Source organism: Juglans regia, chromosome 8 (assembly GCF_001411555.2).
Source record: "Juglans regia cultivar Chandler chromosome 8, Walnut 2.0, whole genome shotgun sequence".
Taxonomy (NCBI): Eukaryota; Viridiplantae; Streptophyta; class Magnoliopsida; order Fagales; family Juglandaceae; genus Juglans; species Juglans regia.
The window spans coordinates 20,423,371-20,437,119 of NC_049908.1; positions in this window are offsets into that span (position 1 = coordinate 20,423,371).

Here is a 13,749-nt window from a genome sequence, read left to right on the forward strand (position 1 = left end):
TGTGGTCTATACCATTAGACTCAAATGAATATTTAAGATTTTATGGCTCAATAAAATAATTTTCGATTTATGGATAAAAAGCTTGTTTAAAAAAGCGTTTTAATTATGTCAAGGCTATTCGGAGTTGAATTTTAATAAAATGTTTGCACTCTAAGGTTAGTATGATTATTTAAGATTTTATAGTGTAAATTTATTTTTTATTTTTTCGGAGTGAATAGTAGCCTCGATAGTAGCACTTAGAGCAGTGTGAAATGTCTAAATTAGGTTAGAGAAGTTTTATTTTGACACTTGACAAAATCTTAGCTACACTTGGTGAATGATATTGACACTTGGCAACAAGAGGAACCATGAGATGGAAAAAAGTGAAGGAAATCAAGATTTGTGATCATGCCACCTAAGCAAAACGCTATTCTATCCAACCATCCAATTTGTGTCAAACCAAATAGGGTTTCAACCCTAGAGACACCATAAACACTTGGAATCCAATTGAAACCCAAGAAATTTGGTTGAAACTGAAACCGTAAATGGTTTTCCCAAACACCAAAGTTTGCTTCCAAATCCTAAATGGACTAGTTTTAGTTTAGTATTTAATCACTTGATTAAATCACTTCCATATACTATTAACCACTCAAATTCATGTTATAATATCATTATTTATTCCTTTAAACTTTAAAAATTTATTGGGCCAAGAAAAATTAGATTTGAGCTTCATAACAACCCAAACCCCAACCAAACCCTATTGATACCTAAATGGAAGCCCATTCGGTTAAGGCCCACAAAATTGGGCCACCAAAGCAAGGCTTGTGGAGGAAGGTTCCCCTTGCCATGGCAGTCCAAACATTGCCCAAAGAAGCCACAAAAGTGCATGATGGGAAGGCCAAAAGCCGCCTCACCATGACCCTTCACAATGAAGCTTTCGTAGCTGAAAACCATTCACTATTGCGCATGATTTTGCCCATTGTTTTAGCTGACACACCCATCATTTTAGGTGTCACTCACACCCGTCATATCACCATTAAGATGTGTAAGAGGCTTCCAAGTCCCTTCCCCCTTCATTTCATCACTTTCCAACACTATTGCGCATGATTTTGCCCATTGTTTTAGCTGACACACCCATCATTTTAGGTGTCACTCACACCCGTCATATCACCTTTAAGATGTGTAAGAGGCTTCCAAGTCCCTTCCCCCTTCATTTCATCACTTTCCAACTCTTTTCTTGGAGAGAAAACCAGAGAGATTCCCAGGCTGATTTTCTGGCTCACCTTGCTCGATCCTTTTAAAGCATTTTTAAGTATTTTCTCATAGAGTCTCCTTCACAAAAGTCATTCACCTTTGAATTTATTTTTTTTGGATATGTTTTCTGTTGATTTTAGTGGTAATTGTTTGATCAAAAGTTTGTTTAATAATTAAATGGTTAGTTTGGACGATAAACTGGACAGGGTATGATATTTTGATGATTTTGACCAAGTTATTGGCAAGCTCTTGGTCTGAGTTTTTTATGGAGTATAGTTAGCATGCTTATATGAAATTTTTATGAGTATTAGTTTCATGTTATAAGCTTTTGATGAAAGTATTTCTTAGATCTAAAAAGTTGGAAACTGGAAAGAGTAAAACAGTTTCTGTTTTGTGAAAGTTTGGATCTTTTGTGGTAAAATCATGCTCCAATGGCTTTGATATTTATGATAATACTAAGTCTTTGATATACATGTTAGGATATTAGTTTGAAAATTTTTGGTGTTGATTTTAAAGATATGCGTTTTATGCATGAAGAGACTTGGTCAGGTCACAGATTTAAGGTTTTTGAGTATATGGATGTTTTGATGCTAATATGGCCATGTGATCTTAAGTTTAATGTTTGGATATACTCTAGGACATGATTTTTAACATTGTTGGTTTGTATTTTTCTCATTGTATGTTTTGGAATAAAGGATTTGATCATAACCTAATATTAACAAAATCGGTTTTGAGTTTGAATGTTAAAGCCGAAAGCTTGGTGTTAGATCTTGTGATTTTGTGATGTTTGCTTGATGATTAAAAGTATGATAATTTTTAGAAGTGTGTTATGAAAATATTGAAAATGTATTTTTCAACTTTTGGAGTTCTTGGAGATGTTTTAAAAAGAGACAAAACCTTGAGAATCAAAGGTTATATTTTTAGTTAAAGCTTGGAGGTTTGTTTTAAAAAGACTTGTGATTTTTATAAAATGAGTTTTGTTGGTTATTCTTTTATGTTTTTAAAACATAGTATGTGCTAATCTATGTTGCAATATTTCAGTTTTAAGCATGAGGAATGGGGTTGATAGAATTGCAACAAAAATCAAAGTGTTTTTTGCCTTTGAAGGTTTCGGTCTAAGCATGTTTGGGATAGTTGTGATGTGTTTTAAAATTTTCTAATTAGATATTTTGATTTATGACAAAATTTACATAAGGAATGTAAGTTTTGGTGAGTTTTGGAGTTAGGATGTAAAATCCTTAAATTGAGGGTAAAATGATCATTTTTTCATATGTAGATGGGTAAAATGGTCATTTACTCTAAGGTAGTGTTTTTATGTTTGTAAATTGTTAGTAATGAGTTTCTAACATTTAGAAATCTCCATTTATAGTTCCTCATATTTCGTACATTTTCTCTGTAATGCGACAATCAGTATAAGTTAGCTTCTAACTTACTGTTAGATTACTCTGTATGTGTGTTGATAAGGGGACAATTGGTTATGTTCTTATGTCATCATATATGCTATGCTATGATATGTCACTACATGTATGTCTGTTGCACATTATATTCTGTCGTGCAATATTTATCTGTTATACATTATATTCTGTCATGTAAATATTTATCTGTTACACGTTACTTTATGTCATGAAATATTTATCTGTTACACAATATGCTATGTCATCTCACGTTACGTATGTAATATCATCTATCATTTCGTTTCACGTCACGTCATGTCTCAGTATAGAGTATGTTTCTAAAATAGTATTTTCTTAGTCAGTCATGCTTGGGATACTCATGACATAATCATGTTGATTGTATGAGTGGATTGACACTTGGCATTATTATTAGCCTAAGCAAAAAGGGCTAAGGATGGATGGATTGAGGTGTGAGCCCAAAAGTATTTAATTAAGGACCCTCAATCACTAAGGATGTGATGGGCTAGAAATAGGTGTCATAAGCCTAAACCCATTTGGATTTATAAGGTTCTATGCCCCTCTTGAAGGACCTTAGAAATTATGCCCAAATATGTAGTGGGCATGAAGCCTTTGGGCCTAACTTGGTGAGAGTGAAGGCCATTGGCCCAACCTTAGAAAAACTTGTCATTTGGACCCAGACTTAGTAGGCCGTTGAGACCTTAGATGAGCCCTCAAATTTGGACATAAGGTCCATTCAATAACCCACACCAAAGCCCACAGCCAAGGCTTACACAAATGGCCTACAAAGCCCAACCCACAAGGCCCAAAAGCCTTGTCTTTTATTTTTATCCTTCTAATTGAAGCCCACATACACCATACCATCGGCTTCCCTCAAGCTCAAGATGTGCCACATGCCCCTAGGGTTTCCATATAACCATGGTTAAGCTTATAACTTAAGTTAAGAAGAACTAATCATCTTACACATGATTAGTAACCTCTAAGCCATGTTTTTAGCTTAATTTTTTCTTTAATTTGTTTCCCACATTTTTTTTAACATGAAACTTTTGATTTTTATTGATAATTTACATTTTCCTTAGACTAGTTTAGAAGTTTAAACTTAACCCAACACATGTCAATAGAAGCAAAGCCATGACAATGCCCAAATCACCATCAATTGGCACCTAGGTGCACCATCATGTGCATTACACTAAATCAACCCTAAACCCAAAGCCTTCTCCACCATTTTCTCGAGGGAAATTTCACTATCCACACAGCATCTCATCCTTTAAGATTCATTTTTAGCAATGAATTAAATGGAATCAAGAAACCAAGCTTTTCCCTAAACAATTGCCAAAACTGATTGGCAATGGCACATAGAACCACTAGGCAACCACCTCACTTCATTCCCTTCCATGAGCTGCACACACATCATTACTTGGCAACCAATTCCTCCACCTTCCACCTCCTGAAAAGGCCAACAAGAAGTGTCATCATACCTGCACAACACAACCATGGAGAAAGGACAAGATAATGAGGCAAGCAAGTGATGAAAGCTGGACAGTTTTTTAAGACCCTACCAGACATTAATGTAGCATGACCTCACTTGCATTTTTACATTTTTGTTTTTAAATTTCTACACCATGTCAGCACATGCACCCACATAACACAAGGCAGCACCAGAAACACAAAAATGATGAAGTGTTTGAACAATATTCACCAGCACAAGTGATGACACAAGTTGAAACTTGCATTACCACACTCCACTGCCCATTTCAACCAATCTCAAGCCCCTTCTTCATCCAAAGTCAACGTCCCCCACCCTCCTTGAAGCCTATAAATACCTTCCTCACCTCCTCATTTCCCCACACCACTCTTCCAAGTCTTCTCTTGAGTCTTGAGAGCATTTCTCCCCTTAGTATGCAAAACGCATGAAACTAAGTGAGTTGTGAGAGTTCTTGTAGAGAGGTTGTGTTGGAAGTTCTAAAGTCCATGAATTTTGTAATTAACCTTTGCCTAATCTTTTTTTAGTATTATCATAGCATGTTAGGCTTTAGTTTATGCCATGAGAATGAATTTTAATTGAGTTTAGTTGAGGTTTACCATGCTAAGTTCAAAACCGGGTTAAATGGAAAGTATTGAATGCATAAATTGTTTTGGGTTCAATTTTTAGCTATGGCATGTCTTAATATAATTTTATATGATTCACTAATGTATTAGAATGAATTTTTAAGGTTTAAATTTGAGGTTTAAAGCATGCCAAGATAAGTTTTAAATTCATATCTTATGTTGATCATCTAGCATGCATCGGTTTTGCTTAGTTTATGTTTAACTTATGGAGTTTTGATTAATTTTACCTAGGATTGAATAATGTGAATTTAGAAAAGCCTTGTGATTTATATAATAATTAAAGTGCATGATTTGATTAAGTTTTAAAACATCTCTTGGTAAAGAAAGCTAGAGACATCATGCATGCTTAATGGATGGTTTAGTGATAATTAGGTCTTAAGCCATGCTTAAGTGTTGGGATGGACTTGTATGATCTGAGCCTAAGTTTTAACTTGTCCCCAAGGTTATAATTATAGTTGGCACTTGATGAATTTGAGTACACATGCATCCATAGAGGTTAAATAGAATGAAATCACACATAGGCCTTAAAGTGATGCATGCCACAGGTTGAGTGTAATTAGCATACTTGCATTTTGATTCTTGAAATTCTAAGGGTATAGATGATTTTATAACATATAAAATATGAGTTTAGAAAGTTTGGTAAATTTTGGGGCCAAAATGTAAATAGTAAAAATTTAGGATCTTAGTAGTAATTTTGAAAAGTTTAGGGACAGTTTTGGAAATACCAGTTTTTGAACCATTTTGATTATGAACATCTTCTTTAGTATTTCAAATCCTAACTTAATATAACTTTGATTACAAATGCTTCGATTCTCTAAATTCGAGAAGTTTGTAAGTTGGTCTCTAACTTACACTTTGATAATTTATTTATGATTTATTGATAAATGTCACATTCATGATATAAATGTTATTTGAGCATAAGACATCATGTTATATGATACATTGAGTACATGACTACTTGCTTACATGTCGTGCAATTTTCATCATTTGAGCATGTTACACAAAATTATCATTTTCGCATGAAGTATACTTATAAATGCATGTCATGAAAAATATTTTTTAAATATTGCAGAAAAAGAAATTTTGTCACAATCCCAAAGGTTAGGATGTGCAATTATCCTACTAAAACTCTTATGTCCACTCTGGAGTGAGTAAAAATGGAGTGGTATTGCTTGGGTTGACGAAAGACAGTCAATGGGCTTCAAATGGATTCTTTTTAAAGGATACCGAAGCGAAGTCAAATTTTATGACACTTAATACTAGTGGGTACATACGTTATGATAAATGTTATGATGTTATGATAAAATGTTATATTACTAATGCATGGAGAACGAGTCTACAGACAACGTAATTTTAACATGAGTTGTACTATGATCACCAGCTAGTACTCATAGTACATATGGGAAACTGTGATGATACCATACATTATGATGTTAATGTTAATCTTAATGTTAATGATATCTTAATGATGATGAAATGTTATATCTTTTAAAGTTGAATTGAAAAATGTTCTCTGTAAGAAAATGTGCATCAAAACTTTTCTGAAAATGTTGAGGAATCTGGATGGGAGACAAATACTAATTTTCTACATAGCATACATTTCATATTTATCATTTATCATGCATAATTTATTTTTGATTGTTAACTTATTGAGATTTCAAGGAATCTCATTGTAGTAGTCCCACTACCATTCCCCCTAAAATGGTAGAAGTTGTATCAGGACCGGAGTAGATCAACTAAGATGGACCAATGGATATGATTGGTTGAGGAGGAGTCAGACTTGGAGAGGAGATTAGATCTGATTTTGACGTTCATAGCACTAAATCTACATACGATAGAGTGTATGAGAGAGTTGATTTAATTGTTGAGACTTGGCTTTAAGAATTTTGTATTGAGGATATGCTACATTTAAGTTTGAACTTATGATAATGCTATTGAGATGTTTTAGTACAATTTGGCATGAGTTATGTTTAGTCACCCTTATTTCACTGCGATTATTGCATACTACTAGTTGCATTCTAAGATGCATTGCATATTAACTATCATGAACGAGGGTATGTAACCTTGTGTTACATGTCCTGATGCTCTAAGTATCTATTCCATTCTGGAGGTTTGGGGGCATCACATTTCGGGAGGTTGAAGATGACGTCTCTCTTCAGAGAAGATCATTTGGAGTCATTGTGTGTGGTGGAGTTTGTGCGTAGAGAAGTTGTAGATAGCTCCTTAATTTGTAGAGATCTCCTCCTTTTATAGAGATTTATTTCCTTCTTTAGAGTGATTGAGTCCTATTTGCCTTATGTAACACCCCGTTTAATTAAGTCTTGATTAACCCTTAAGTACTCTAGATTAGGCTTTTATTTTTGGGTTAATCACTTTCATTGAGGTTGATAGTGGGATTAACATTAATGTTGGTACTTAGTATTAATGAGCTAAGAATTAGAGAGGTAAGCCCATTAGTAATTTTGGTAAGGCTTTTTAAGACCCAAGTGCATTTATGGGCCTAGCCCAAGAAAAATCATGAACCAACCCCTTAGAAAATCAAGGCTAGTCTTGGCCCAAGTATAGGAAGGCATAAGGCTTTTGGTGTAGATTGGACCCTTGGCACTTTTCAAGCTCATATGGCCCAAAGTCATGTTTGGATTCATTTTATCATTCAATGACCAAAGACCCAATATACCATACCATTGATTTTCTTAAGCCCAAATCACACTCAAAGTACCTAAATTAAGTTTTGAAAATTGGCTAAGGCCATTAACATTAACCATCATACTTGAGGTTAGTGCACTTTAAGCTATGTTTTGAAGCTTAATCATGCTTAATCTCTTCTTAAACTTTTTAAGTCAAATTTTCTTGAATTAATACTCCCTTAAACCATGATTAGATCATGTTAATACCCTATCTAAACCATTCCACATGTCATTAAGAAAAATGACATAACAAGCCTAAATCATGCTTCAATCGGTTTTGGGCAATTCCCTTTGTAATGCTTGGACTGTTTTGCCCTCGGGCTCAACATTTTTGTGGTTTATTCTCAAGGTTAATATGATTCTTAAACACCTTATGAGACCCTCCCAAACTCAGTTTGAGCCTTGGACCAAATTGGTTGCATCAACCAACTCAAATAACCAAACCGGGTGCACCTTGGTCTAGTTTGTGTAGGAACCATTTGGATTGAATTTAAACCAGCTTTCTGCCATGGTTTGCACCACCACCCCATGCCACCTCCTTCTCCACCCAATTACCAAGAAGTCCCATGACCATCATGAAGGATTTTGATTCATTTTTGCTGCCCAAAAGGATAAAAACCGAACTGATTTTCTACCACCACAAAACCACCTTCATCCACCTATTTTCATGGATAGTTTGAGGGATCTTCTATCATCCAAATGATGCCCCACGAACTGGAGTCATCTACAGGACCCTTGCAGTTACTTTGGAGAGGAAATGATGGTGGTTTATGGCACTATTTCATTTTGCACAAATGACCTAAGTTCATACAAGCAAATCTGAAAATTTTCCAGATTTGAGCACCTCTCACTTCACCCAGTCACCAAGCACCCAAGCCAACATCCCTCACCCCTTGGCCACATATAAATACTTCCCTCATCTTCTCATTTCACCCACACCACAGCTCCAAGTATCATTTTGAGCCTTGGAGTATTTCTCCCTCTTAGAGATCAAAAGAGTGCAAATCGAGTGAGTTTTGGTAAGTTCTTGAGTGTTCTTGTATAAGACAGTCTAGACTGCTTGGAAGGCCACGAAATTTGTAATTTTTCTTCCTTTTGATCTTAGCTAGTATTTCAAGCTTTGTTTCCAAGTGTTGGTACGAAATTTGGTTGAGTTTTGAGAAGGTTATCATGTTTAATGCAAAATTGGGTCAATTAAAGGAAGGTTTGAATGATTGAATATTTTTAATTGAAAATATAGCTATGGCATGTCCTAATCATGATTTTATCTGATCTATAATTATCCTAACATGATTATGGAAGGTTAAATTTGTGATTAGAAGCATGTCATGATAGGTTTTAAATCTATCTTGTTTTCATTATCAAGCGTAAATCAGTTTTAAGCATATTGATGATTAAGGATTTCTTATCTTTGATTAAGTGTTGGGATGAACTTGATTACTCAAGAATTATACTTCATAATGTCCCTAAAGACGTTGGTGATCATTAATGATTAAACAAAGTCTCATATGCATGCATTTATAGGGATCAATAGTTGAAAATACACATAAACATCAACTAGAATGCATGCTACGGGTTAGGACTAATTTGACAAGTTTCATTTTGAATTTTGAAAATTTAAGGGCATAGATGGTTTTAGAATGCCAAAAATATGAAGTCCATGAAATTTGGTTAAATTTTGAGTTCGTTTGCAATTAGTGAACATTTAGCGCCTAAATGGCAATTTTTTAAAGTCTAGGGGTATTTTTGTGAATACCCAATTTTTGTGAAACCCTTGATTTTGAACCTATCCATAAGAGTATTAACTCTAACTTAGTATACACACAATTTACGCAGCTACGATACTAATTTTGAATTTTCCAGGAAGTTTGTAAGTTGGTCTCTAACTTACACCTTGATAAATTTTTTATGAATTATTGATAAATGCTTCATTTATTCTTCAATTATCATTTTGGGCATAATTTATCTTATTATATGACACATTGAGTGCATACTTATGTAACATATGACATTTTCACCATTTTTGCATATTACATTTATAAAAGTCATTTTTTTTTGCATGAAATTTACTATATTTGCACATGTCATGAAAAATATTTTCTAAAATATTGCATGAAAATCATTTTATCACGACCCCAAAGGTTAGGATGGGGAATTATTCTAGTGGAACTCCTCTGTCCACTCTAGAGTGTTTAATAATGGAGTGGTAATCTCTGAGTTGACGAAGAACAGTCAACAGGTTTCGAATGGGTTCTCTTTAAAGAACACCGGAGCGAAGTCAACATGTTATGATACCTAACGCTGGTGGGTGTACACGTTATAATTTTTATGATGTTATGTTATTTACCAATGCATTGAGAACGAGTCTATAGACAACGTAGTTTTAACGTAAGTTATACTACGGTTATCGGCATGTACTCACAATGCATATGGGGAATTGTGACATTACCACACGTTATGTTATTAATTAAGATAATGATGTAAGTCTATGATGAAGAAAATCTATGATGAAATTTTTATGAATAAGTTTATGTCTTTTAAAAAATGATGACGAAATCAGTTACTGAGTAAAAACCCATGTCTTCATTTTTTTTTTAAAAGATGTTGAGGAATTTGGATGGGAGACATGTATTCTGATTTTCTGCATCTCATGCATCGCATATTTATTATTTTTCATGATTGATTTATCTTTGTGTCAGTTAGTTGTTTAACTTACTGAGATTTCGAATAAATCTCACCCTTTTATGGAACCACTATCATTTCACTCGGAATGATAGAAGTTGTGTCAGAAATCGATCAGGACGAGATTGATGGAATACTAAATTCGCATGATTGAGGAGGAGTCGGATTTGGAGAGGAAGCTGGACTTAATTTTGATGTTCATAGCCCAAGTCCTTTATACTTTAGATCGCATTAAGAGAATGATATGACTTTGTATATAAGTCTATACTACTTTAGTATTTTGAACATGATGATTATCTAATGAAGTTGGGATGTTTTAGCTATTCTGGCATATTTTTCACCTTAACCTTTTATTTCCACTACGATTATTGCATACTGCTAGTTGCATAGTATGATGCATTGCATATTAACTGCCATAAACAAGAGTATGTAACCTTGTATTGCATGTCCCGACGCTCTAAGTCTCCGTTCGATCCCAAGCGGGGATTGGGGCCGGGCGTCACACTTATGAAGCCTTTTCCTTTTAGGAGTCTGAGTCAACTTGCCTTATCCCTTATTAACTTTATCTCTAGGCTAGATTCTTGACTTTATATCCTTCCTTATTTTTAGCTATAAGTTTCCAATGGGCTAGACCCAATCAACTTTATCCTGGGAATGTTTTGTAGTGTTAGTATGCAATTGATTTAAGGCTCGTTTGGACACTTATATTATCTCAAAATTCTATAAATAATAATGAAATTGTTTTGAGTTACGATATTTTATTGAGTTTTGAAAAATATGAGAGAAATAGTTGAATAAAAATATTATGAAGTTAAAAATTGTTTGAATATAATTTTTTTAATATTATTTTTGTTTTGAGATTTGAAACTGTTATATTGTTTTCTATGTTTTGTTTAGAAATTTGAGAAAGATGCATTAGATTTTATGTTTGGATAATGATTAGATGAAAATATTGAAGATTTGAAAGTGAAAAGTGTTTTATATTTTAGTGATATTTAAAAATAAAATTATAAGAAGTTTTGAGAATATCGAGAATATATCATTACCCAAACAAGTTGAAGTTTCGGTATTGTAATGAAGTTGGGTTTTGCACAACTGCACCTCTTGATTATTAGTAGGCTTTTGGTGGATTTCAATTCTATGTTGTGGATTACAAAGTGAAGAACATGAACATCGCTTAAAAGGAGATGAGATGGAAATATGAAATAAAGTGAAATGATTACGTTTGTGCAACTGTGTCATGCAGAGACATTCATACTGGATAAGTTAATATCTGCATTTTAAATAACTCTTTACTTGATAAGAAAAGCTTTACATGTTTTATGATGTCAATTGAGATTTTAAATAATACATTAAGTATAATGTTAGGCATTTTCTGGTAAAATAGTACGTAGATTTAATTAATTGTTTTAACATTTTCTTTTATTTTATATATAAAAGAAAATATTCCTTTCATAATGAAATTAAACAAATATCCTTTCAGAAAGAAAATATTCTGGATAAGAAAATGTGTCTCAAAGCTTTTCTGAAAATATTAAAGAATCTGGATGGGAGACAAATACTAATTTTCTGCATAGCATACATTTCATATTTATCATTTATCATGCATAATTTATTTTTGTATACGTTGGTTGTTAACTTACTAAAATTTCAAGGAATCTCACTGTAGTAGTCCCACTACCATTCCCCCCAAAATGGTAGAAGTAGTATCAGGACAGGAGTAGATCAACCAAGATGGACCAATGGATACGATTGGTTGAGGAAGAGTCAGACATGGAGAGGAGATTAGATCTGATTTTGACGTTCATAGCACTAAATCTGCATACGATAGAGCGTATGAGAGAGTTGGTTTAATTGTTGAGACTTGGTTTAATTTTGTATTGAGGATATGCTACATTTAAGTTTGAACTTATGATGGTTATTAATGCTATTGAGATGTTTTAGTTCATTCTAGCATGAGTTATGTTTAGTCACCCTTATTTCACTGCGATTATTACATATTGCTAGTTGCATTCTAGGATGCATTGCATATTAACTATCATGAACGATGGTATGTAACCTTGTATTACATGTCTTGATGCTCTAAGTCTTTGTTCCATTCCAAAGGTTTGGGGGCATCACATTTCAGGAGGTTGAAGATGATGTCTCTCTTGATAGAAGATCATTTGGAGTCATTGTGTGTGGTGAAGTTTGTGCGTAGAGAAGTCGTAGAGAGCTCCTTGATTTGTAGAGATCTCCTCCTTTTATAGAGATCTATTTACTTTATTGGAGTGATTGAGTGCTACTTGCCTTATGAACCTCTTTCCTTTTAGGAGTTTGAGTCAACTTGCCTTATCCCTTATTAGCTTTATCTCAAGGCTAGATTCTTGACTTTATATCCTTCCTTATTATTAGCTATAGGTTTTCAATGGGCTGGAGTCAATCAATTTTATCCCAGGAATGTTTTGTAGTGTTACTATACAATTGATTTAAGGCTTGTTTGGAAACTTATAGTATCTCAAAAGTTTTATGAATAATAATGAAATTGTTTGAGTTATGATATTTTATTGAGTTTTGAGAAATGAGAGAGAAATAGTTGAATAAAAATATTATGAAGTTAAAATTTGTTTGAATATAAATTTTTTAATATTATTTTTGTTTTAAGATTTGAAACTGTTATATTGTTTTTTGTGTTTTGTTTAGAAATTTGAGAAATATGCATTAGATTTTATGTTTGGATAATAATTAGATGAAAATGTTAAAGATTTGAAATTGAGGACAACTGCACCTCTTGATTATTAGTAGGCTTTTGGTGGATTTCAATTCTATGTTGTGGATTACAAAGTGAAGAACATGAACATCGCTTAAAATTAGGAGATGGGATGGAAATATGAAATAAAGTGAAATGATTACGTTTGTGCAACTGTGTCATGCAGAGACATTCATACTGGATAAGTTAATATTCTGCATTTTAAATAACTCTTTACTTGATAAGAAAAGCTTTACATGTTTTTTTTTCATGTCAATTGAGATTTTAAATAATATATTAGGTATAATGTTAGACATATTATAGTTAGGGGTGTAAATCGGTCCGGTCTGGAGTTGAAGGATCCATCATTTTTCCCGGACTGAACATTCATGGGACCGGCCGATAGCTATTGATCTGATCTGGTCCGTTCGGTCCGACCCAATTATTGTTTTTCAAATAAATTAATAAATAAAATTTATTTAAATTACTAAATTAAAATTAAGTGAATTATTAATGTGTATTATGTAACTAACTCATTAAAAAAAATATTTTATATGGTCAATGATAATAAATTAGATAAAAGTTACATCATTAACTTGTATAATTACTATATAAAATAATATATTAAATTATTAAAAATATTTTTAAAATATATATAGGAGTTCGGTCTGGTCCAGTCCAAAATTTATAGACTCTAAGACCGGACCGAATTTTCTGAATCCATAATTTATGGGACCGAACCGTTCAGTTTTTCCGGTTCGGATCGACCAGCTTCCAATCCTAATTTAGTATATTTTTGTCTTTCCAGTAAACTAGAAAGAATCACGTCTAAGAATTGATGTCACTACTGAACTGTGTCTTCCACTAGCCTTGCATGTCTTGCGAGCAAGTGAGCAAG